Below are 27,930 nucleotides of genomic sequence, written 5' to 3'. Positions count from 1 at the left end.
ACTATGCCTACCCTCTTTCCAATTTCCAGGCCACTCTTCTGCGCACCAATGACCCTGTCAATACAGGACAAAGCAACTACCTCCTGCAGTGTCTGATAAGAGCTGAGCATCCACTCCAAATCCGTCAAGGCTGGCAGTAGGATAATGCTTATGATTGTAAGAAGGCCCTTCACATTCTCAGATCCTCCTTAACACCCACTGACAACCTGACATGATGGTGCGGTAAAGGCATACCCGCGAGCGACAAGCCAAGCTATCTACAGAAAGTCCTCCATGCTCTCACTACCCTGCAGGCAAAGTTCAGATGACCTAGCAACACCTGCACCTCTTTCACTGTCACCTTCTGTTTACGCATGCATTGTGTTCAGCAGATTCAGCATGTTAAGCTTTTTGTCATCAGGCAACCATGCTTCCATGGCTGTAGAATCACTCTCAATACCCAGAAAGGATAAAACCGTACTGGGGCTCACTGTCTTCTCTGGTGCCAATGGAACACCTAAGTCACTCTGAGTGTTTGGAAGCTAACCAGCAAGCGCTGGCAGTCTCCGGAACTGGGAGCACCTACAAATAAGAAATCTTCCAAGAAATGTGTCATGCGGTCCTGTCCTGTGTGCCAAATGAAAAGTCACTGGAGAAATGTGCTAAAGCACACAAATAAGGCACACGAAATGGAGCAAACTCTTGGGAGCACTTTATCCACATATCATTTCCCTTCAAATCGGATGCCCAGCAGTTGAAAGTTGGCAGGATGTACCAGCAACAAACGGAAGGTAGACTTAATGTCACTCTTAACCATCACTGTCTCCTGTCCAACCTTCTCCAATAGTTTCAAGGATACATCTACCGAGGACTGTCACTTCCACCTGTTCGTATGGGATGAAGTCACTGACTGGCCCTTGGGCCAGGAGAGGTGCAGGATGAGCCTAAACTGCCCTGGCCTCTTCTTAGGTACCACTCCAATGGGGGACACAATGAGTTGCTCCAAAGGCCTATCATCCAAGAGCCCGGCCATTCTACCCTCCTGGTTCTCCTTGTGTATTTTCTCCCTCACCACTTGGGCATGTTTACTTGCTGACTTCAAATTACTTGCCCAGCGGCGCACCCTCGGGCCAACGTAAGCAAGTCTAAAACTGTCTGTAAAGCCTCCTTGCATTGTCTGTCCTGTCATATTGTGTGAGCTAAAGAGCAAGACTGTCTAAGTTAATGGGCTACTACCTGACACTCGTTATCATCCCTCAGTTCCCTTTACTCCAAACTTCCCTTGTCATAAACAAGCTTTGCCCACTTAGTCTCTGCCCCTAATTTCCAGGGCGCACAACTGTCTAACCACCTTGGAAGGAGCTCATTCACATGCAACATATGTTCACATATCAACCTACCTGGGGTGGGCCGTACCTTGTCCTCCCCACCATTCTTACGATGCAGGACGCATATCCGGTACTTTGCCCTGGTGGAGGACGCCTGCAGTCCTTCCACCTGTTGCACCGCCGAGGTCAAACCAGACCTTCTTGTGGCAGTGATCTTGCCATTCCTCGATGGATTACAGCTAGCCGTACGAGCAACGCTGTATCTTTACCTCAGTCCATTGAGCTGCACATGGCTCTCGCCAATCTGGCCCCCCAGCAAACCTGCCGACCTAGAAAATAGAAGTATGGTCCTGTGTGTTGATAAACAACCCCCCACCATTAAACACCTCACCCGACCACCGCCCCACCTAATCCTACTCTCTACCTCCTATGAGCCCCTCGCACTGGGGTATTTGACTAGCCAAAAAGGAACCCCAATCCCCCCACCACAGCTCCATGTCCAACTGCCCCTTGTCCACCCCTCTTCAATGGGCCTCCCATATACTTTGCTCGGTTACGTAACTGCCAGGACAATGGCTGCACTCCCTAATCTGGAACTGGCCCCCCCATGCAAAACCCCATTCTGCCCTTCCTCCTCTTCATCGCTCTATTCTAGGCTTGCTGCTGCCAAAGAGAGGCATGGCGGGCTTATAGACCACAAACCCTCCCCACGTGCTCCTTCAGGTATGCGGGGGCCCGTAATTGCCCCTTCCTTTGAAACCCCATCCCAGGCTGCCCTGACTTCCAGGGGTGCCTGGTCAAGCCATGTATTATTGCTCCAGTCAATTGTATTCAGGGCTATGCCCTGCACTGGGTATAACACCTCCTCCTGCTCCCACCTTACTGTGTCAGCCTACCCTGACATCATTTCACTAGTCACTTCCCTAAAATCCACCTGCCCCAGCACCTGCCCATCTATTGCACTCCTCAGCATTTCCCTGATTATGTTCTCCAAACACCCCTCGTACCCCCAGCCATAACACCCTAGGAGAGCCTGTCCAACCAGAATTTAACCTCTTCAGAGCCCCCGCCCGCTCGCTCCCTCTGCAAGAGGTGGCGCAAGCATCTGCGGTGGCCTCCCACCTTCTGAAACCGCAAGGGCTTGCTAGAGTGTGTCGAGACCAAACGTTCTTCCTCAGCCCCCTGGGCTAGTTGGGCACTTGGGGAAGTGTCCTCCAGACGTCCCTGCTCACTGCCTGCCAAGCCCTTTCCTGCCCCTTTCTCAGGGCTGCTCTCTGAATATGGGAGTGGCTCCTCCTCCCTACATGAACTATGGGAACCTGGGGCCGGCGGGGCCCACCCGCCAGCACTGTAGCCACCACTCCATTTGTCGCTTTTTGGGCAGGATGCCTGCTGCGCAGCTGAGCCCCATTGGTGAGGAGTTCAAGGCAGCCAGCCTCCGTCAATAGCATTACTGCCTGGGCCACCTTCTCATCTTCTATTCCAACCAATGTTATAACGCCGTACTGTTAACTCACAGGCACAATGACCCCTGCTTCTCACTGGCCTAAACGCAACAATAAACTGCAAGGAAAATTTGACAAAAGTGTAAAAGCTCCTTGCAAAAAAACTAATGCCTAGGTACCAGCCATGGTGTAACTATGATATAAGTATGGCTAGTACCTTATAATGAAAGCCTATATATATGTTGGGCTACAGAATTAGCCCTATTAAAGCTCAAACCCTAGTGCAGTCACTGGACTGCGCCAACTGCGGTCACCTGCCCCCCAAGTCCCCATTCAGCATTGGTGCAGTGTTTGTTTCTATAGGGTCCTGGCTCTCTGGAATGTGAGGGCAGGAAGATTTCAGAAATCGGGTAATCAGCTGTTTTGGTGAAAAGCACTGGTAATTTCGTTATTATGTACACCCAGATTGCATAAGTGCATGCTGCTATAACAGAGAGCTCAGCTTATTTATGGGAGGGAAGCTATCTAGCTTGCTTCTGCTCTCTCAGACAGTAGTTTTACGATGTGGTGTGTATTTATCTTCCAGTCCATTGGTGTGCAATCTCACACCTTAAGCCGAGAATCCTTCCATTATAGGACAGCAATACATTTCCCATGTTTCCCCCTTGAAGCAAGTATTCCTGTGCCAATCTTCCTGTAAGTACATTGATGAATTATCTTGTTTCCATATCTAGGAGGCAGACCTGTCAACCTCCAAATACAACTCACCCTGTGAGAGGAGGTGACCTGGAGTGGGCAGGGCCTGGGGAGGGGGTGGGCCCTAGGCATAAACGTGATTCTTAGGGGGAGTGGTAATTTAGATAGGGGCCAGTGCTTTGGCAGGTCACTGACCTTGAGCCACTGTAGCCCCACCTGAAAACAAACTGAGCCTTCAAAGGGTGCCCTTGATGTTCTGGGGAGGTATTAAAGCCCAGATGTACATAAGTTGAGCTTATCCGTTCTCACAATGTAAGTTGGAAATGCTTTCTACAGGAGTTTTCAACTCCCATTGTCTGCCATCGTGTGATAGCGGTGCCTCACCAGATGACCATGAGAAAAAACACTATATCGTCTGACACACTGTGGTACAGTGTCAGGTGGCAGGTGGGGAGGGCATAGGCTAGGCACTGCAAGAAAAAGGCACAGTATGCCATAAGTTTATTCTATGCAATCAAAAGACCAGCTTTTTTCTCAATTGTTAGGTTTATAACACACATGAATGATGGTTGCCTCTGTTTAAGTGCAGCTCTTTTCAAAGGGCAACAAAAACTGACGACAGAATTTATAAATCATGAACAATGATGATGTTCTTTTTATGGCATGAAGTGTGATTAGATTTCTCCTGCAGTGCCACATCAGAGGTCAGACTCTTTAGAGCAGCCTAACTTATAAGATTTTGCTCTCATTTCTAAAAGTCTGTTTAATTCTTTACAGATATATATAAATATCACGCTGGCTGGTACAGATACTGGTACGACATGCTGAGAGTGATCGTCTAAAAACCCAGGCCAAAATAGATGAGCTTAATATGGAAATAGAATCATCATGCAGTGAGCAAACGATAGAATGTACAAAACTGCGAGGTGAAATGATGGCAAGACTCCAAAAGGAAGAGGAAGCAATCAGGAAAAGGAAAGCTTTTAAATTTCAAAGAGACAAAGCGGGCTATGCTGAGGGGCGAATTTTTACATTTGGCAAAAAATATGAAGCAATTAAAGCCAGCAGGAAATTTAAGTCTGCATCCATTCCTGGTCGTTCCACTCATAAACCTATGCCGGGAGCGGCACAACCGGATAACACCTCGGAATCTAATCAAAGCTCCAGCATGAATAGTGATTCTGACTCCAATATCTCACAGGCAGATTCTCAGTTGGGGTTTACCAAGCTCACGCTGGCAGAAGAGCTGGAATGCCTACGGAAAGACAGACGCGAGACCTTACGTCCAAGAATCCAAGCACCCTCGGAAACAAAATCCGTAATGCCAAACGTTACCAACGCCGAAGAGCCAACGCCAGGAAAAAATCAGCAAAAAAAGAAGAAAAGCACCAGGAAATGGAACAGGAAGTGAATGACTCATCAGTAACATCAGGTACTGCCCTCTCTGTTATTAATCTCACTGACACTGTGTTTACTCAGTCTGAATTACGTATTTTATCAATGGGTCTTACGTTTTGCCCTCCCAGCGACTTCAACTACGTTGACATCAGGATAGGCTTATATAAATTTGTCCGAAAGTTGAAACTTCAAAAACATTTTTCAGGGAGTAAAACACGCCCAACATTAGTGTGGGCAGAATCGGACAACCAGGGGCTCCTGGCTCGTGATGCCCCATGTCTCCAGGTTATGGAATCACTCAGACTGGAACAGTCGGTGTCTCAGGATACACCGGCGCAGACTGCCACTAACATAGGGGGCTTAACATTGTTCAAACCTCGTTCAACTTACACTCCTGTAATGGTCTATGATAACATTGATATTTTCCATGAGGCGGCTTCCAAGGAAATTAAGGTGCTTTACTCTAAAATGCTCGGTACCAAACGAAAGAAATACTCACAGAATGATCAATATCTGAAACTCATTAAGAAGATTCAGCAGAATGAGAACATCATTGTCAGGCAATCCGATAAGGGGGGCAATATAGTGTTATGGCCGAGACAACTATATTTGGAGGAAGCCCTCTCCCAACTTAAGAACTCTGATTGCTATAGACATTGTGACATCAGTTCAGTCAGAAAAGCCCAGGCGGACTTCTACTCATTATTGATGGGGTGGAGGTCCTATGGTTTGATAAGCATGGATGAACTAAAATATCTGAAAAACGACAATCCGATCATGCCGGTCCTGTACCTGATCCCAAAGGTTCACAAGAACCCAGACAATCCCCCGGGAAGACCAATCATTGCAGCGTGCGGGGGATTGCTGGAAAAGACAACTATTTATGTGGATTCATTCTTGCAAGAACATGTACAAAGTTTGCCGTCATTTGTCCAGGATTCCAATGATTTTTTGCGTAAAATCGAGGACATAGTTTGGGATCCTGGGTGGTTATTGGTAACATTGGACGTTATATCTTTGTACACCAGCATAATCCACCAAGATGGTCTACGGGCCATTGAGTTCTATTTGGGTCAGAGACCGGTAATGATGGTAGAACATAATCGTATGTTGTTATCCATGATTTCATTCTGTTTAAATCATAATTTCTTTATGTTTAATAACAGATACTATCAGCAGGTCAGAGGTGTAGCCATGGGGGCCTGTTTCTCACCCAGTTATGCCTGTTTGCATATGGGTTACTGGGAGAAGCAGGTCCTCTATGGCGAACACTCTGACACAGCAACACGGTCTATTGTGCGCTGATATCGTTATATAGACGATGTGTTTTTTATTTGGAGAGGCACACGTCTAGAAGTAGAGCATTTTATTGAGACACTGAACTGTAACAATTTCAGTCTTTCGTTTACTTCAGACATTAGCCAAGAGCAGGTACACTTTCTCGACATGACTATCAAAATCTGTCAGGAAAAACTTGAGACCAGGCTATATAGGAAGCCCACGGCTGGAAATACAGTACTCCATGCCAGCAGCCACCATCCTTCCCACCTCATACACAGCATCCCCTATGGGGAGATGCTGCATATCAGACATTTGAGCAGCACTGATGCTCAATGCCAACTGGCACAGGAGGCTAGTAAAATCAGATTCCTTGCGAGAGGGTACAAGCCTGGTCAAATTATTAATGCTTTGTCACGCAGCCAGACCCTTCAGCGCAAAGATAAATCAGGACCTGCAACTTCTCAAGACCAGTCAGGAAGACTGATTTGGGCCTATAACAGGCAACATGGTGTGCTTAGAAAGATCATCACCAAGCACTGGGACTTAATTAAATGTGACCCAATTATAGGTGATAAAATTCCAGCTAAACCATCTATCACCTATAGGAAGGCATATTCTATGCAGGATGCCCTTGTAAAATCAAGCCCTGAGGTTGTAACACACAAAAACTGGTTGGACAAGAGCAAGGGCTTTAGGAAATGTTCTTCCTGCAAGGCCTGTCAGCATGGGCTCAATAAGTCAGAATATGTGGTCCCTTTCACTACTAGTGCACGCAAGATTAAAAAACAACTGACTTGCAAAAGCGAATTTGTGGTGTATGTGCTGGAGTGTCCGTGTGCCCTGCGGTATGTGGGGAGTACCAAGCTGCAGGTGCACAAGAGGATACTCCAGCACATTAGGGCCATCAACACCAGTGACCCGGCATACCCAGTAGCACGCCATTTCAAAGAGTGACATAACAACGATAGTACTCTATTGAAATATTATGCTATAGGCAGTATAGGTCCATTAAGAAGAGGAGGTGACAGGGAGGGAGCATTGAGAAGGTTAGAGACGAGGTATATATTAGAAATGGATAGTAGAGCCCCGGGAGGGTTAAACTCCACGGAAGATTTCTATACCTGTCTCTGATCAATACCCTTTTGTGGGCCCCCCCTTGTACAAATGGGTTTTCTGAAGTATAATCAATCACTCCACTGATTTTGGTTGTCTGGAGGTTTGTCGAGTACATGTGTCCTGTGGATCAATCGGGCTTTCTAAGATTTCCAGAAAAATTCCAAGTCCCGATGGTGTCTAGTACTGCGACCAACCAAGTTGGATAACATAGCCTCGGCTTAGGCTATGTGTTTGTATATATACAGGATTGGTTAATCTATCTTTTTGAGAAATACAAAAAACTATAAAACTATTTGATTCACGTATCACTGTGCACTATCACCAGTGTTGTTGTAAAATCACATGTTTTGGGTGGAGTACTTTGGTATATTCTTCCATAGTACGTATGGGGGAGGCTGCGATAATGTAAAGAGGGGCATATTTAGAAGACTTTTGCGCAATTTTTGACATGGGTACAAGCAGAAAATGCATGCAGAAAAATAAAATATGCACCCAGACAAGAATATGAAATGCCATGAGAGATGTTTAAAGCTTTTTTTTAATGCCATAAATTGAGATAGAATGTACAAAAAAAGAGAAGCATATTTATAAGCTGTGTGCGCAATCTTTGACATAGCTGTGTGTTTATAACGTGGACTTCTTTCTAAATAGTTTTTTATGCTTGGATTCATTGCTGGTTTCAAAATTGTGTAATGGTTTCATTGGACTTGTAAATAAGCTCCTTTTTGGAAGCGCCTTGTGCAACCTTTAGCATGGGTGGAAGCAGTGATTTTTGGGGGAGGGATAGGAATAGCAGATAGAAAACCATATGAAATGGTGTGGGAGATGCATAAAGTATTTCAGGAATGGTATCAATTGAGATTGAATATAAGATAAAGAGGGACATATTTACAAGACTTTTGAGCAATGTTTGACATTAAAGCTGATACAGAGATAGTGCATTGGTTTCATTGGCATATTTACAAGCCGTGTGTGCAATGTTTGACATTAAAGCTGATACATCCACATCCATTTAAAATCAAGCTTCACTCACAGTGTGATCTTAAGCACATGTCCACGATATTACATGTAATCTACCATCTCTGTCATGTAACTCCTTGCGACATAATGCGTCATACATTAAATATGACGCATGAGTAGAAGGCTGAAGGCCTCATTTATGAGGCCATGTGTCACTTTTACGCCACCGGTGCGTCACTTTTTGTGACGAACCAGTGGTGTAAAAAATTAACCTTGTTGAGTCATATTTACAAAGTGACGCATCTAGGTAGATGCGTCACTTTGTAAACCCCTGCGCCACATTATACCTGCACCAGGTGTAATGTATGCAAAGGGGCATATTGACGCAAGAAAGGGTCGTAAAAGTGACGCAGTGAAATCTATGAGATTTCACTGCATCACTTTTAGGACACCGCTGCGTCAAAATCTTGCGCCTACCTTACAGCAGGAGTAAGACTGACGGAAGCCCTTTCACATGGGGCTGGCCCCATGTGAAAGGATGCATTGCTGGAGTTGCGTGACTTTTGTAACACACTCCAGCAATGCATCACTTTTGCGCTACAGATACGTCAGAAATACTGACGTATCTGTAACTCCTTGCGACATAATGCGTCATACATTAAATATGACGCATGAGTAGAAGACTGAAGGCCTCATTTATGAAGCCATGCGTCACTTTTAAGCCACCGGTGCGTCACTTTTTGTGATGCACCAGTGGTGTAAAAAATGCACCTTGTTGAGTCATATTTACAAAGTGATGCATCTAGGTAAATGAGTCACTTTGTAAACCCCTGTTCCACATTATACCTGCACCAGGTGTAATGTATGCAAAGGGAGCGTATTGACGCAAGAAAGGGTCATAGAAGTGACGCACATGTCCACGATATTACATGTAATCTACCATCTTTGTCTCTGTAAGCAATATGTGCGTCTGTGCATAAATTATTTCTCTGTATCTACAGGCCAAAAACAGCCCACCAATATATAAACAAGATAAACATATAATTAGTAAATTATATCTAACATTGCGGAAGCGGCTTGTAAGTATGCCAATGACACCTTTACACTATCTCTGGACCAGCATTAATGTCAATCATTCAGAATTTATGGGAAATATGTGACACATCTGAATGCCTTCTTGATGGAACCAAAGTAAACAAGCATTGAAAATGCAATAGATTTGGTGTGATGTTAGGCACATGTTCACGATATTACATGTAATCTACCATCTCTGTTTCTGCAAGCAGTATGTGTGTCTTTGCACAAATTATTTCTCTGTACCTACAGTCTAAAAACAGGCCACCTATATATAAACAAGATATAACATTAATTTGTAAATTATATTTAACATTGCGCAAGTGGCTTGTAAGTATGCCAATGAAACCTTTACACTATCTCTGGACCAGCATTAATTTCAAACAATCAGAATTTATGGCAAATGTGTGACACATCTGAATGCCTCCTTGATGGAACCAAAGTAAACAAGCATTCAAAATGAAATAGATGTCGTTTTTTTTTGTTTCCACTGATTATAATCATCTATAGAAACAAAACAAAAAAGATGCTTTCTAAAACAAGAAGAGAAAAAAATGATAAGAGAAAATTAAGGTCTAAGGAAAAAGAAAATCAAGAACCAACCAAAATAAAATCATCAGAGAAAAAGAAAAATGCTCCTGGTAAGCAAAGTAAAAATTTTCTCAGGAAGTTATTGAAATGTCAAGCAAAAAAAAGTTTTTTTAACTAAGAAGAATGAAACACCTGTAATTTAAAAAAAGACAGGATGTCCTTCTAAAAATGTTAAACGTGTAGAAGGAGACGATATCTTGCAAAGCAATAGAAGAAGCAAACAATTTTCTGACATTCGTAGACGAATGTTTTACAACAGAATTGTATTAAATTTATTAAAAAATTTAAAAAGGTATAAAAAAAAGACAGCTTTATACAAGAAAAAAAACATAGTTAAGATCGTGGATGGAGCCTTTAAAGTGAAAAATAATTTGTTTTGTTTAGTAATGAATAAAATCCGTACACTTGATAAGATAATCAATGTGTTTAAATCAAAATATAAGTGGAGGAGAGTAATTAATCGAACTAATTTCTGTGATGTTTTTTCTGGAGAATGGCAGCATAGTTCAAGTTCTGAGCCATTTTTTAATGAAGAAAGTTACTTTCAGGATAATGATTTGGTACATGCAGTTGACACCAGTGGTCGAGCATATGAGGTGAAGGACGGGTGTCCGGTTGAAAAAGAAGAGATTGTGCTTAGAAATACAGAAGAGGTGTTAGCTGATGAAGTTTTAGGGAGATGTTCTAAGGCTCCAGTATATACATGGAATTGTAGTAGTATTTGTAGTGTCCGACAGGAATCAATTGATTTGTTTCGCACTTTCTTACGGACAGATACTAAGAAAAGTGTGAAACAAAAAATGAAAATTTTACAAGAGTTAGATCCTTGTAGAGTGAGGGAAAAAACAGGTTTGCATAGTCATTCACTGGCTTGTCATTCTAGAAAAGTATGCCAGAGTGTTTTTCACCATTTTAGGATGTTAGCAGTGCATCATAATAAAGTGAGGAAATTAGTGAGAAGGTTGTACTATGCAAAAAGTCCAACACTTAAACTAAAACAGTTAAACAGTGCTCTTTTGCATGGAACTGAATTAGATGTCAAAAAAATTTGTGATGAAATTGAATTTGGTTACTTTGGTGAAAAAGAGGTTAGTGCAGAAATTGATCCAGTAATGGAAGGTAATGTAGAAGAGAATGTAGAGATTTTAAGTACAGAAAAATTTTAAAATGAAATTATAAAGTTTAAAGTCAATTCAAGTGAACGGCCTAATTTTTCTTGTGTTTGTTGTCGACGGACTCATTATAAGCATCAGACTAGATTAGTTGATTTATATGTAAAAAGCGAAAAGATAAATAATAATGAGTGGAAGGATTTTGCAACTTATTTGTTGGTTGAAAATTGTTTTGATTTGGGCTCTGATCAACGTATTTGTACATATTGCTATAATAAATTAAATGAAAACAAAATGCCTGCTAGAGCTGTTCATAATAATCTGGAGTTGGTAGACATTCCTTCTGAATTGATGGATTTAAATACCTATGAGTCTATTCTGATTCAATGTGTGCACCCTTTTCAGGCTATTGTTCGCATGGAGCCTAAGACAGAGAAATTGCCTTCTTCAGATTTACAGAGAGGATTAAAGTGAAGAGTTGTTTATTTGCCTCTAGATTTTAAGAAAAATATTGATACAATTGGTGTTGAAAAAGTAGAAGAGCAACCTCTGGTTATTCTAGTTAATGGTGTTCCGACAAAAAGTAAGAAAATCTTGCAAGAATTAATGGATGTTAGAAAAGTCAAAAAGGCAACGTTGTATCTGGTAAAAAATAATCAGTACTATAAAAATGTGTATGTGGGAGATGAGGAAACAACTGTACAAAACGACACTGATGTCTTTCCTGGTCAAATACAAAAAGTTGATGTCTCTTGAAGTGAAAACATTTACGAACATTATAGTGTTCATCCATTGCATTCCAAAGAAGTAATGGGGAATGCTATTGACTTATTTCAGATGAAAAAAGCCGAAGGAAGTCCCATTAGTGTATGGGAAGAAAGTTTAGAAGCTTGTTGTTTTCCACAGTTATTTCCAACAGGTGAAGGTGGATGATATGACAACCGACCTGTTCAAATTCCTGCATCTGAATACCGGATTTCAAGATTATATGCAGAAGATCCAAGGTTTCGTCAATGCATTCCATATTTGTTCCATCTACTGTTTGAGAGTGACTTGTCTGGACTTTCCTATGCATTAAACCATATACTGAAAAGTGGAACACATCTACAAAATGTTTCAGCAAGGGATTTTATGGATAAAGTGAAACTGCAAGACAGTGTTTTGGAATCTCAGCTAATTAATCTCATGGCATGTCAGCGTGGTACTAATGAGTATTGGTACCGTCGTCATGGGGAATTGAAATGTATGCTAAGAAACTTAGGAACTCCTACATGGTTCCTCACTCTTAGCTGTGCTGAGTATGCTTGGGAAGACTTACTTGAATTTCTACGAGAGGCAAATAAAAACATTGAAAATATTGAATACAAGACACCTGGAGAACTGTGCTCTTTAGATCCAGTTAATGTATGCAGATATTTCAATCATAGGTTTGAAGCTATGATGTCTTTTATTACAAACAAAAAAATCCTCCGCTTGGTGAGGTTTTGGATTTCTTTTGGAGAAAGGAGTATCAAGCAAGAGGTACTCCTCATATACATATGCTGCTATGGATTAAAGATGCACCAAATTTGGAACAGATTCAGATGAGAAAGTGATGAGTTTCATTGAGCAGTATTCTACATGTGCTGTTCCGAAAAGTACAGAAGAAAACAATTTAAGACATCAGGTTTTATGCTTTCAAAGCCATCGTTGTGGGAAATACTGTTGTCGAAAATACAAATCCAAGGACAAGTTCTACACAAAATGTCGTTTTGTATTTCCACATCCAGTAACATCGAAAGGAAGAGTCAACAATTGTATGTCTTCTCTGCGACATACTGTGACAAGGAAATCACCCAAAAATACATACAACCTAAGAAGAAATGAGGAATCCAAATACATAAATGACTACACCCCAGTCATTTTGTCCATGTGGAATGCTAACATGGATATTCAATATGTGGCTGACAACTCTATTGCTGTGGCTCGATATGTGACGTCTTACATCACAAAATCAGAAAAGACGGAACTGAAGGAAATGTGGGAGGAAATTTCACATGAAAAGAGTCTAAGCAAGAAATTATACAGTTACAGTCTGAAGTTGTTCTCGCATCGAGAAATTGGAGCATATGAATGTTCTGATTGGTTGTCATCAGCAAGTCTATATGCCAAATCTAGAACCATCATTTGGGTGAGTCTAGGTCTTGCTGCAACACAAAACCGAGTTTTGAAATCTGTACAAGAAATTGAGTATTTGGCGGAGAAAGAACCAGACAGTACAGATATTTTGAAGACAAACATGTTGGATACATTCTATCGAAATAGAAGTACTCACCTTGAGAATGCTTGTCTCTATGAAGTTCTGCAAACCTACATTTTTAAAAAGAACGTCACAGAAGACATCAATAAAGGTGTATATGCTGTAATTGGATGTGAAGGCTGTCTAGTAAAACAAAAAAAAGGCCATTTGATTAATCATCGAAAATTGAGTTGTGATTCTCCAGACAAAAGGGAATTTTATTACTTAGCTCTTTTACAACTCTTTAAACCTTGGCGTAGAGAAGAGGAACTACTTGGAGATTTTCTTACTTATGAAGATTTGTTCAATGCAACCAAGGATACCATAGAATGTCCTATTTTTTCAAATTATCTGCAAATTTTGATGAAGGAAATTCAGCAAGAAGCTACAATTGCAGCAGAGATTGCTAGAGACAGTTTTCAAGACAGTCAGAGTTCTGCTTCATTGAGTCAGGATCCACTAGGAGGACCAATTATACAAAATGAAGTTGCCACTGCCATGGATGAAGTTGAAAGAGCCATGGAACAAGCGCAGGAGGATGGAGTTGACTTAGAAGATTTGGAAAAAGAACTAAACATTGAGCAGAGACAAATATATGAAAAAGTCAAACAACAAATTGAGCATGGTTTATCTCATGAGAAAAGAGTGCTCATGTACATCATTTGTACCTATCCGACTGTATGTGAGTGGAGAAGCAGTAACTGGGAAAAGTTTCCCGATTAAAGTGAATGAAGCATATTTGAAGAAAACAACGGAATCATATCTCTCTTGTGTTGTTACTGCTCCAACTGGGTTGGCAGCACACAACATTAAAGGGATTACTTTACATCAATTATTGATGCTGCCAGTGGAGCATGATAACAAATTACAATACCACAAGCTATTTGGAGAAGCTTGTTGTGAAGTTTCAAGAATCTTAAAGAAAATGAAACTTCTTATCATTGATGAAGTAAGCATGGTGTCAAATGTAATGCTTGCTTTTGTGCATTTAAGAATGCAAGAAACTCTTAAAACAGACTATGATGTGTTATTTGGAGGCAAACACATCATTGTTTTTGGAGATCTACTGTAACTAACTCCAGTGAAAGGACAGCCAGTGTTTAAAATGCTTACGCATGAAGATACCGGGAAGTGCTTAGGAAGCATTGGAAATGTTAACATATGGCTGAATTTGAAATATGCAGAACTACTTCAAAATATGCGACAGGCAAAGGATGAAGATTATAAAAATATTCTACAAGATGTAAGAATTGGAAAAGTAAGTGAGCATGGGAAAGCAGCTTTACATGTACGATTAATTTCTAATTTGTTTCCAAAAGAAAACATTCTCCCAGAGAATATTTTTAAGAAAATTCCTGAAAACAAATCTGTCATATGCTTGATGCCAACTCTGCAAGAATGTTCAATCTTCAACACCAAAATGTTAAAGTTGGAAAATCAAGAAATTGTGAAACTGGAAGCTATTGATAAAATAGAACATGAAGGAGCAACTATTATTTTGTCAGAGAAGTTAAAATCAAAATTAGATTCTTTAGAGAAGACAATATCTAAAACTGCTAGTATGGAAAAGACTCTGTATGCATCTTAAAATTGTTGTATAATTCTACGACGTAATTTAGATGTGGAAAGAGGTATAGTAAATGGAGCAATGGGTCATGCTGTGGATTTTGTGAATTACCGAAATAGAGATGGAATTGAAATTATAAAAATTAAATTTGATGGTATTGAAGAAGTACAACAAATCTGTCGCTGTTCTGCTCGTTTTCTGCTAGTGAAAGATTTATATGTACGCAGAAAACAGTTTCCTGTTTGTTTGGCATATGCTGTATTTAAAAATCTCAAGGTTTAAGTGTTGATAGTGCTTTGGTGAATATTGGAAATTCTGTGTTCAAGGAGGGCATGGCATATGTTGCTTTATCTCGAGTCAGAACTTTATCTGGATTGTTCTTGATTGATTTTGATGAGACAAAGATGAATGCAGATCTAAATTGTGTAAAAGAATATAATAGGTTAAGAAGAGAGTATGCTCCAAATTTACCTCAATATCCTCTGTTTGAAAAGCGTGTGGTAGGCCGAAAAAGAATAAATGAGAAAAATTGTAATGAAGTTGTAGCAAAAAGAAAAAAAGTAGATGAAACAGTAATTGTAAGCAGAAACTAAATGGATTCAGTTAAAGATGATGTTGGATTTCAGTGTGAAAATAGTTCTGGTGTCAACTGCTATGCTAATGTAGTGGTTAATGTTGTTGTTTTTTTCTCCAAACTGTAAATGAACAGATTGCTGAAAATCGTGATCAAACACTTTGTTGTTTATTAACTTCTGTATTAGGGAAATGTAGCAGTGATAGAACAAAAATACAAAGTGTTTCTGAAATTCGAAAGGTTTTAGACATATGTTCTGGTCTAAATCAATTTACACAGAATATTCAGCAAGATTGTCAGGAATTTCTAATGTATATGCTTGTTGTTTTGCAAGGTGAAGGTGTAGAAAATCTTTTTGGCCTTTCTTATAAATGGCAACATGACTGTGACAATTGCTCCTTTTCAAGTAGTACTACAGTAGACACTGAAAGATTTATATATTTAACTTTACCAGACTGCAAATCAGTGTCTTTTAATAATGTAGGTAAAGCAGCAAATCAAAACATGGTCTGTAGTCAATGTAAATCTGCAATGCTATAAACTTTATTTTTAAGAAGATATGGACAGTATGTTATTTTAATGTTCCAACGATGTAGACCTGATGGAACTTAATTGACAACAATAATTCAAAATTTTGTGGCTTCTCAATTATCAATTTCAGGAAGAACCTTTACAACTGCAGCAATTATTTACCATGATGGTCCTTCAACAACATCAGGACATTATACATGCTACTTAAAATGTCAAAAAGGGTGGAAGCTCTGTAATGATACTCAATTGAGTTTCAGACAACGTTTGCCTTCAGACTTACTAAATTCTTACCTAGTGTTCTTACAACCAAAGTTTTAGGGAAGGTAATTGGCCTATGAAGATTACAGCAGTTATTATAACTTAATTTGCTCTTCAAAATTACTTTCTAAATGAGAGTGATGAAGATAATAAAAAACATGTATTTCTCATAGAGATAGTATATCTTTATCATATAGTGTGTGCTGTGAGTATTAGACCAATTATTTATTAAAAGTAAGGTGGAGGGGGAAGTAAAATTCTTGTTTCATAATGTAAAAAATGTTGGAGCTTTTCTTTCAGAAAGTCGGGTAAATGAGACATTAAGAAAACAGTGGACTAATTTACATAGAAAAGGACTTTCCATATACTATTTGGCCTCGTGAAAAGTGGATGGATCAAAAGTGAGTTTAGATATGGTTTTAAAAATTTTACATTATTTAAGAAATTATTCAATGGGTTTTTTAAACACAATCATTTTGATAGTGTTTTTTTTTGCCCGCTGTTATATGATGAGTACTATTGAAGTCACTGTTTTAAGTGAAATTCAATATATTCTCCGAACAGCAAAAATAAACCATTTAACATGATGTTGAAATAATTTTGTAATATGAATTATTATTAAATATATATTATTTTCCCATTCTCTTATGCTCACTCACTTATTACCACCCTCTATCACTCCTCTTAACTCACCCTCACTGGCCTTTTTTCACTCTCCTTCACCTCTCTTCCCATATTCCACTTTCTTCACTTATTCTCATTAACCACTCCTTCACTGCCTTTTCCCTCTCTCCCATTCACTATTTTCGAGCTGTCAGTCAGTCTACTTCACTCCCCTTCCCCTTGTTTTCTTTCTTTGTTTCCTTAATAATTCCCTTTCTCTCACTCACCTTATTAGACTTCCCTCACTCCTTCGCTCACTTCCTCTGTCCTCTCACATCCTCACTTCCTTTCTCTCACTTCCTGTCTCTTAGTTTCAGTCTTTCGATTCTGTTATTCTCTCACTCCTCTTTCGTCATCCTTACTCCCTAAAACTCACCCACACTCCCTTACTTATCTTTCTTTAATGTCTTACTGAGTTTCTTTCTGCCAGTGTTTCCTTCACTACCTCTATGTTCTCACACTTTCACTTCCTTTGTCTCAAGGTCATTTGCTTGTATTTTAAAATATATATTATAAATATTCTATTTTCTTTTTGTCTTTCACAGATATTAAATTTAATGGAAATATAATATTAAATTTACATTACTTATAAGGTAAGTTTGATGTACAATATTTATTTTCTCTATACTGTTTTCCATAACCTCACTACTCTTCTTTGATACTCCCACACCTCTGTTCCTTTATTGCGCTTGCCTCACTTATTCTGAATACCCACAGTTACTCTCTTTTTTCACACTGTTCTCTTACACTCACCTTCTTTCAGGCCTTCTCTTTTACTTTCTTTCCCCTCTCTTCTCGTACTTCTTTGTTTTATTTTTTTCCCTTCCTTTACTCTCCTTACTCCACTTCATTAACTCCTTCTCTTACTCCCTCTGTCCTCTTGGTGCAGGTATAATGTGACACAGGGGTTTACAAAGTGATGCATCTACCTACATGTGTCACTTTGTAAATATGACTCTACAAGGTGCAATTTTTACACCACTGGTGCGTCACAACAAGTGACGCATCAGCGGCATAAAAGTGACGCATTGCCTCATAAATGAGGCCCTCAAACACACCACAGGGCAAAACAGTGAAAAAAAATGTAGTAAAAAAATAATTGCCAGCAATGCATCCTTTCACATGGGCAAGCCCATGACCTTACCTTATGTAATGTGAGAGATGTTAACATTGTGAGAGTCTACCTTATAAACACACAGCTATATCAAAGATTGTGCACGCGGCTTGTAAATATGCCTCTCTTTTTTTGTATATTCTATCTCAATCTATGCCATTTTAAAAAAAGCTTTAAACATCTCTCACAGCATTTTATATTCTTGTCTGGGTGCCAATTTTAATATTCTGCATCCTAAACATCAGTGCTCTTTTTTTACCCTTCCACCCCCGGTTCCTTTACTACATTTTCTTCACTTATCCTCATTCCCTTTGTGGCGTCTCCTCTGGAAAGTACAGTATGGCAGATCTTGCACTCCACCTTTGGAGCATTATATTTAACTGTCTTCTGAAAGTACACAAAATGGCGGAAATAGTATACATTAGAGAGAGATAGTGAGAGAAAGAAGGCATGAGATGAAGAAGAGATGTGAACCAGCATTGGAGAAAATATAGTGGGAGAAGGGAAGTAACTGTGAGTAAACATACTATGTAACACAGAAATGTTGCACTCTATACTATAAGTCTCACTTTATACCACAATCATTTTGCTACTATATCATAAATTACAAATAGAATAATAATATAAATGTATTCTTCAGAATTTTCATAAGGTTAGATTAGAGTGTGAGGAGGTGCATCGTATTATCACATGGATGATGTCATCAGTGATGTCATTTAAAATGTCATCAGTGATGTCATCAGTGATGTCATTTGAGATGTCATCAGTGATGTCATCAGTGATGTCACTGACCATGTCATGAATGATGTAATATGTGACATCATCAGCAGTGGATTGCAGGCGCGCGAGTTATAATGAGTCCAACTAACTACAACGTGGGAATTTCAATGGTTTTATATGAGTAAAATGTCCAGCTAACTATAACTGGTGTTAAACCTATGGTTTTTTCAGTGAATTTCAAAGGTTTTTCAAATGCTAATTCCTAACTATAACAAATGTGAAACCTATGTTTTTTTTAGTGAATTTCAATGTTTTTTTAAATGCTAATTCCTAACTATAACGAGTGTGAAACCTATGGTTTTTTCAGTGAATATATATATATATATGCTCTCATTTTCAGAGCAAACTTACATTTTTAATTATCCCTCCATCTGCATTTCATTCACCACTCCTTTTCTACCCATTTCTCCCTTTTTTCTTTCTTTTGTTCCTTCTTTCTTTTTTGTATGTTTCTCTGTATAACAAGAGAAGGGGAAATATAGAGAACCATTTGTGTCACACTGTTTCTTAGCAGGTGGCACTCCTCTTCCTAGCCTAAAAGTCTTGTGCGGTATGGACACTCCCTGTACAGTGACTGTTTATGTCGTTGTAGAAAGGAAAAGACATTGGTCACTTGACTAAATGCTGAAAAAAGTCCAGAACCCTTTCATAGCTGTTCTGTCTGCATGTGTCTGTCTTTAACTTTTTCTGGTATTATGTGTGGCTATCTGCAGGGTTGTGTACTACTGAGTATGTTTTTATTTGTGCGTTAATGAATGTATATTTATGTACGTTCTTTAGCTGTCCATATATTTATTTGGGTATGGTTATGTGAGCTGGCATGCCAATGTTACTATGTTATTATACCTGTTTGGCTGCAGGCCAGCCTGTGTGTGTTTTTGTGCTTTCCTCTGTTTGTCTGCATTTAATTTTTGCAAATCCTTTGCTCAAGTATGTGCACATATTGTTTAAAGGTATTTATGGGGTTTTTAGGGGTGTGCTTGTATTCTTTGTCCTTCTTTGGTCACTGTGGACATTTGGGGAACACAGTTTTAAAGGTTGGAAAGCCTGCTCTGGTTTTCATCTTCCAGATGTGGGTAAATGTAATGCCATAAAATTAGCTAATAATAGTGCAAGCCAATAATAATAATATTAATATATTCTTTATTGTCCGATTAATTAAAATCATTACAATAAAACAACACAGTTCATAAAACAAGACCATTTCTTACATTCCTTAAAGATAATGAGGAAGTGTTAACATATCGTTATAACTGTTAGAAATACATAAAATATCATAAAAAGGTATTTTGTTCATAACCGTATAAAAACATTACATTTTCATTATTATTCACCATACATATTATTAAAACCAACCATACAGATAATCTTTGAGTCCCCTCTCTGGTTTTTAAACAGACGCTAAAAAGAAGCAGAGCATACAGTAACATGTTTGGTCCAGTTGTGATCTTAGTACTTAAAATATAAAGTGCACCCACGCTTCATAAAATTTACCCCGAACCTCGGATACTTTCTAAAATGTATCAAGTTAAATTGCCAGTATAGACGAAAACAATATAGTTGGAATCATAGCCACTTTCTATTCTTATTATATGACCACAAAATCGTCCTGAGCCAGTTTTTTCTCAGCTGTAAGGATGAATTTGACAAAATTAACTGTTAAATTGATGATACGCCCTTAGAGGCACAGTATTATAGCTTGGCAACATGTTCTCACCCCTTGTTTGTTGAATATTGGTTTTAAAAGTGTTAATCTTTTTTACATTCAATGTGCACTAACGTTTCATTGATATAACCACATAATCTACACTTGTGTGATTGCCAAACTGTACCTATCTAGGTGTTCAATCTTTTGATGGGTAATGTCTAAACCTAAGCTTAGGCAATATATCCCTTACCGCCGGTTTTAAGCGAGAAGTTAGATAGAATTGGTGTTCACTTTTATTATACAAATTAATAACCGACCAGGCGTGCTTTTTTTTTTTCAGTCTGCTCTTGATTCAATTTTAATGATACCAATTCAGTTGATTGATTTAAAATGGGTTTTAAAATGGGTTTATTTCTAATCATATTGTCAAAAGTTTGGAGCTTAAAATTATTCAAACTTTCCGTTACGTATGACCTCCATGGTCTAGTATACGCCTTCTTATTCATTTCTTGCCAACACATATATACAAGGGAATCAGGGTCCGATAAATAAAGTGAAAATAGACATTTTAAAAATGCAGCTTGTCTTACCAATATTTGGTTTAGCAAACCGAATTCCAGTCTAACTGTAGTGTGTCCAACATTTTTTGGAAATCCTAAAAATTGACTTAAATACTTTTATTTGTAATTCATTCAACAGTTGGCTATCTTTTCCTCAGAAAATTATTGACCCATACGTAAGCGCAGGGATAAGTTATGCCTTCATTACTTTTAATAAATGATTGTAACAAGGGCATGAAAGTTTATCACACAATGATCTAAAAGCAAAAGACAATGAAGTTGACTTGGCCTTTAACTTATCAAAGTGTGGTTTAAAAGTCATTCTATCATCCAGCGTAACTCCTAAGTATTTATACTGCTTTACTGTTTCAATAGATAAATCCTTCATTTTCCATAATGTCTTATCTGATATTGTTGATCCTATGATCATAATTTTAGCTTTTTGGGCATTTATTTGTAAACCGTTTGCCAATATATATTAATTAAATGACTCTCTCTATCTTTGCAGCCCTATTTGCATGTGACTTAGCAGAATAGTATCGTCTGCATATTGCAAATACTTTACACTTTGGCCTGAAAGAATTGGCGGGTGTGCATTGACACTATGTAAATGATGAGACAAGTCAGCCATAAAAAGGTTAAAAAGACAGGGGGCAGGTACGCAGCCCTGTTTAAGGCCACTATATATTTCAAGGCGATGAGTGGTGCTACTTCCATCCCCTACTTTGACCTGTACTCACGTATTTGTATACAATAGTACAATCATATCTAAAAGATTTTTTGGTACACCCCATAAACACCCCAAAACATAAGTCACAAACTTGTACCTTGCAGTTTGCAAGCAGCTGTTTGATGACAGTAAATAGGTCACTGTGCTAGATTACGATTGTCGCTTATGAACTGCACTTTAACAAAAGAATCTCTCTGACGAAAGCAGTAACCCACTGACCTATACATATAAAATGCTGTTTTTTAAAATGCATGGTACACTATCTTTGCAGTAGGCATATTAACCCTCTGTGCTACATTAGATAAGTCAAAGCTGCTACTGGACAAAACTCATCTCTCTCCAGCAGGGACATTAATCACTGGCGTTATCTTGACACTTTTTTTGTTCTTTGAAAACTGCTAATTAAACAAGATACTTTGCAGTGCTTTTAAAAATGCTGCCTGCGGACTCCCAGGGAATGTGTCAGGGACCCCTGGGGATCCTCGGACCACAGTTTGGGAAACACTGGTATAGTCAATAGTAGAGTATTGCCTTGAATTTATAAAGGTTGGGACACCTGTCGTATTGTATTGAGTATCCTATAACAGCACAAGGTCCCATTTCTGCAATTGGGAACAGAACCTCTAAGTAATATCATTACCTCTCTTCTTTATGACCCCTTAATTCTTAGTGAACAAATGCCTGTTAAAATCTCCAAAAATAATAATACTAGTTGCCGTATACTGAAGTGATAAGATTGCAATTGATTCCCATAATGCTGAAAGCGGATGAATCTTAATTGCGTTCTTTACACTCAAGTACACATTTAAGAATTTAATTGGTATTTCAAAATGTATTTTAACACACAATAACCAGGCCAATTGAAAATCTATTACATGATGGTAACATCTAGGTCCAAAGAAACATAAATAGAGAGGTCGCCTTTTGCACGACTATGAACAGATGTACGAGTTGCACAGTTGGCATACTCGTAAAAGCCTAATATGGGCTCATGGCACATTTTCCATGTTTTCTGGAACACTAAGATTTTAGAATTCTAAATAAAATGTATTGTATCATGATCTTCTAACAGCCTAGAAAGTCCATATACATTCCAGGAGCAAATATTAAAATTAGTAGGACCATTCTTTCTGGACAGACTGCTCAATTTTCAATTATTCTCATTAAGTTTCCCTCTGCCGATTATTTTCAGTAGCCAGGCCCAATCCTCCAAAGGCGCTAGTTGTTTTTGTGTTTTTTTACAAATTTGAGGGGCCCAGCTACTACATGTGATGTTTATGCCAGAAGATAAGTCAAGATTAAACTGTGGTCCTATTGCCCCTTTCAGAGTTTTAACATTCTCCTCTTTTGATTCCATAATCGTTGGTTTAGCTTGTAGATATCTTTGTTCGTCGATCTTGGGTATTAACAATGTTGGGTACAAACTGTCTTTACATTTTTCTATTTTAATTCCCCATTTCTCAAATTGTTGTATATATTTTAGTATACTATCGATGATCTCTTCACTTTACCATATGGTACAAGTTACTTCATGTTTGGGGTTATCAACATCCTGCTTAAATTGAACAGCTTCTAAGGCATTCAATGTTAGGTTACCAAGCCCTGGTATAGAAGCTATTAGCTTTAATATATTGCCACAATTTAAAATATCATATTGACCCCTTGAAACATACAATGGAATAATAACTTTGTAGGAGAAACGGCACAACCATCCCCAATCATAGTTTGATTCTTTTTCAGTAGATGATTAGTCAAAGATAAATTACAATTTCAAATTGTTCCTTGTAACCTCGGAGCTCTTTCACTTTCTTCAACACGAGCAGTTTGCCCAAGTTCACAATTTGGTTGTGAAATGACTCCTTCAAGTTGTATATGAATTTTCTTTTTGCCAACTGAAGAGGATGGTGACAATTTTATATTTGTCAATTGTATTTCCTCCAATATGATTTATGAACTGTTTTGACTTTCTTTGTTATCGACCTGGATCTGAGTCTTAAGGACTCTACCTGCTCGTGGCAACTTTCGTAAAAAACCTTGTTGAACCACACAGCTATGTGGGACTTCGCCACTTTGTGGAGGTGTTATCTTACTCCATACACCTCCAATCGAGGAGGATTTACCTTTATATCCTCTTTATCTCCATCTGTTGAATTACAAGATGATTTTTTCGATACTTTGAAGATTGGATAGACCTCGTCAGTGGCGTGCAAAACACTTGAATTAGTTCATTTATTTTTCCGATGTATTTTATTATGTGCTTTCTCTTGTTTTTTCCTTGCTCTTTTAGTAAGACCCACTGATTTATGGTTAACCGATGATTCTAAAGTCTATGGTACTTGAGCAACCTCTCCACTTTGAACTATTTCTTGTCTATTGCCTTCGATTTCACAATTAACCAACAATGATTGTATACTTCCTAGTTCAATTTTAATATTGATTCACTTTTCATTTTCTTCGCAAATTTGTGGTTCTGGTTCCAAATCCTTATGTAAATCCTTATAATGAATCCCCGCACATAATTCTCCATACTTAGTCTGCCTATATTTTTTTGGGTTACATGTATCCTTAATGTCTTGACCGTGGTAAGGATTATTCATATTTAAAATTACTGACTTTTTTACTCTGCCTTGACATTAGTCTTACTTCGTTCACAAAAGAACCAACTATAATCGGAAGGTCTGATATTTTATCTATTATATTTGTACATGTACAGGAAATATTTTGGTTATCCCTATCCGCTTGTGCCCTTACTACTAGATCTGTCAAATATAATAATTTAGAGTCTATTCCTGATACATAAAGGGCAATTGTATTTAATAGATCGACCTCAATAGTCAATTTGTCGGAATGATAGCTCAAGCGTTGGTTATATTATCCATTGTATTAAGCAAACTGCTCCATACTCCTGTTTGAATGCCCTTATGGTCCTCATCTGTTCTTCTTTCCACAAGAAATTTAGGGGCATATTTCCAACAACTAGCGATAATTTGTGTCTCTAACTTGTTTAGAGACAAAAATTATCGCCGCACATCGGCGATTTTTATCGCAGATAAACCTTGCTATTAGCAAGGTTCATCGCAAATGCGATAAAAAACGGCCGCAATGCATGAATATCGCTGAAAAGTCAGTGATATTCATGCATTATCGAGCAAATGCTCTTAGCCATGTTATCCACCTCCCATTGGATAACATGGCTAAGAACTGCTCAGGGCAGGTGTTAGCTTTTGGAGATATTCGTGCTTAGCGCGAATATCTCCAAAAGTTGGTAATAGGAGATAGCGATGTTAGCGACTGTTTTCAGTCGCTAACATCTTGGCACGCCCACTTTGCATATCATTAGTGATAAATATCACTGACATGCAAAGCGGGGCCCTAGATGGTCGCTATCTCCTATTAGCTGTCACTAACTGGTGTTAGCGACAGCTTGGTAATAGGGAGATAATTTTATCTCCGCTTTCTTGGCTTTTAAAGCCAAAAAAGCGGAGATAAACCCCCTTGATATTATGCCCCCATGTGTCATATGTGGCTAATAAGGAGAGATCAGCTGAATTGAGAGGATTATTTATAGAATAAGCGTTCTCTGATTCATTTGTCGATTTTGTACATTTATTCTCTGCCACCTCAGGATTCATTGCTGGTTTTAAAGCAGAACTGCATCTCCCTATTGTTGAAATTAAACTAAAAGGATCAGGTTCAGTTTCTGAATCTTCAAACTTAACATTATTTCCGGACTCAAGTTGTAACTAATCTGATCCCTATTATAATTAGGTAGGGCTAGATTTCTTGGTGATTGAATGGAGGATGAAAAAAATACATCATCTATTGAATGTGACCCTATACCTGATGACATACTTATCACAGAATTATCCTCCATCCAATGCACTTCATCAGGTAATTCACCATCTTTCTAATCATTTACCAAGGATTTCTCTGATCCATTTCCAGCCTTAGGGGCCCATTAGGATGACGGGCGGACTTTGTCCGCCCGTCATCCTACCGGTGATTGGGACCGCCCGCCATAAGGGCGGGGGTACCGTGGGGGCTATTAGGATGTGCCTGCCACAGTGGCAGGCACATCCTGTAGTTGTAGCATTGTGGCGGGCGGTGCACTCTGCACCGTCTGCCACAATGCAAAAAAATGCATTTTCACATTTGCATATGCAAAGCGGCAGTCACCGCCCGGTGCCTGCCGCTTTGTATATGCAAATGAAGGGGGTACCATAGGTACCCCCCCTGTGCACCCCCACCTCGGCCTTCAACATGGGGGCCCGCTGGGGCCCCCAATGGCAACGACTGCCTGCCTTTCCGTGGCGGGATCGCCGCCGCGGAAAGGCACCTATAGCCACACATGCAAATATGGCTGGCGGTGTCTGATAGATACCGCCACCATATGAACCCTTTTCCGCCCCGGCCGCAAGGCGACCGGGGCGGAAAAGTGGCGGGCGGTGTTTGCCACCGCTGCGGTCCCCCCCGCCATTGTAATGTGGCGGGGGGAAAAGGGTGGCGGGCGGGCATTTCTGTCGGGCGGATCGCCACCGCCACCATGGCGGTGGCGATCCGCCTGACATCATAATGGAGCCCTTAGTTGCTACTTTTTCCATAGACCCACTATTAGTACCACTTGGCTTGGACATGGTAATCATAGAGCATGGAGCTTGAACTTGAGCTTTTACGACCAAAGAATAAGCACCAGGATGAGCACCAAGTACTTGATTCGGAGCCATATTATTAGTTACCTTAAAAAATGTTGAGAGCTAATTCCGGCAGTTGCCAAATCTGTCTTGGTAGATTCTTCCCCAGAGAGATGCATACAAATAGATGAATTTATTTTCAATTTTTTTATTACTTATTTCTGTTGTTGTTACGTCGTTAGTCATTTTTTTTGTTCCAAAAGATCTTTTCATTTCAATTACTTCCCCTGTAGAAAAGGAATCCATAATAGTTGACTGTAGGTTCTCATTAGGATGCTTTACATAATATACATTTATATCTGACAGACTGACTTTTGTGGATCAAGATGCAGATTTTGTTAATATATTTAGCTTTTCTCCAATTTGTTGGGCTGAAACTCCACCAGATACCTCAGAATTATCCTTAGCCATTTTCTTTTTCAGCTGCTTTTTGTGCTGTTGGAGCACTGCGCCATGCAGACGCCCAGATCTCATATTTCCCTGGTTATTTAACCCACTAAGTCAAATATTATATGGTTAATATTTAGTTCACAATACCAATCAAGTTGTAATTGCTTGCAATTTAAACACAATACATTTAAATGTTTAAATATTTAACTCTCACTTGCTCTATGTAGGTGAAGTTCCCTTAGAGTCCGGCCATTACAGTGAGGGGGGTACAACACTGGTCTCCATTGGATAAACCTCGGGTTGATCTGGGTCCACCGTAATACTCCTGGCTCACAAGCTACCAGAAACTAGCCAAGTAGCAGGTTTCACTGGGTTAAACATATAAGTGGAGGTTAAGCCCAACACCAGAAGTCTCTTCAGGAAATGTAGAAAAGTAAAATGCAGTGTCCGGTCTATGTTAATTGAAGCGCTGACAGTGCTCCTTTATTTCCTTCCAGCTTTTTCAGAGGCATAAATCTGCCTCCTTTTTTTTAATCTGACCTTGAGATTTTAGGAGCATGAAAATAAATCACACTTCAGGAGTACAGATTCCGTGAAATTAATATCCCGCTACTTAGTTGCTGATTGATATAAATATCTGTAATCCAATGAAATTGCAGATGATAATCTATTTATATAAGGTACAACGAAGGAGCGAACCCAACCAGCGCAGCCGGGGAAACCGTCACACTCAAACGGCCACCCACGAATGCCGGGATCAAGAATCACGCACATAGCCCCATCCACAAGCCCAACCAATCTGCGAGCCGGAACAGAGAGAATGGCTTATGTGAGTATTACATATCCCTCTTCCTCCAAAAACAAATGAAGGAAAATTTATAAAAATACATAGCAATGGCATAAGTGCAAAGACATAACCTAAGAACATCTATGATGTAAGTTATATAATTAAGAAAATTAATAATGCAAATATAACACTTAACAAAAGAAGAAGCATATAACCCACTCCCTACCTACAGTAACATAAAAACATAAAAACGAATCATATGAAATCTTTGAAATAAGCAGGTACTCTCTGTTCACAAACTGGTTTGCCATTACCACCACTAAAAGGAACATCATTAGAAGCATGCGGTTGATGTAAATGTTGTTTGTGTTGCTTCTGG

At 39.2% G+C, this 27,930-nt stretch overlaps 1 protein-coding gene across 8 annotated transcripts in view; it reads right to left on the bottom strand.

Moving 5' to 3' along the window:
• LOC147751685 (dihydrofolate reductase-like) overlaps window positions 1-27,930 on the bottom strand; it is a 402,971-nt gene that overhangs the window by 336,581 nt on the left and 38,460 nt on the right. The gene's annotated exons all lie outside the window — the stretch shown is intronic.

Source organism: Lissotriton vulgaris, chromosome 1_1 (genome assembly GCF_964263255.1).
Source record: "Lissotriton vulgaris chromosome 1_1, aLisVul1.2, whole genome shotgun sequence".
Classification (NCBI taxonomy): Eukaryota; Metazoa; Chordata; class Amphibia; order Caudata; family Salamandridae; genus Lissotriton; species Lissotriton vulgaris.
This window is presented reverse-complemented; position numbering and strand designations above follow the sequence as displayed.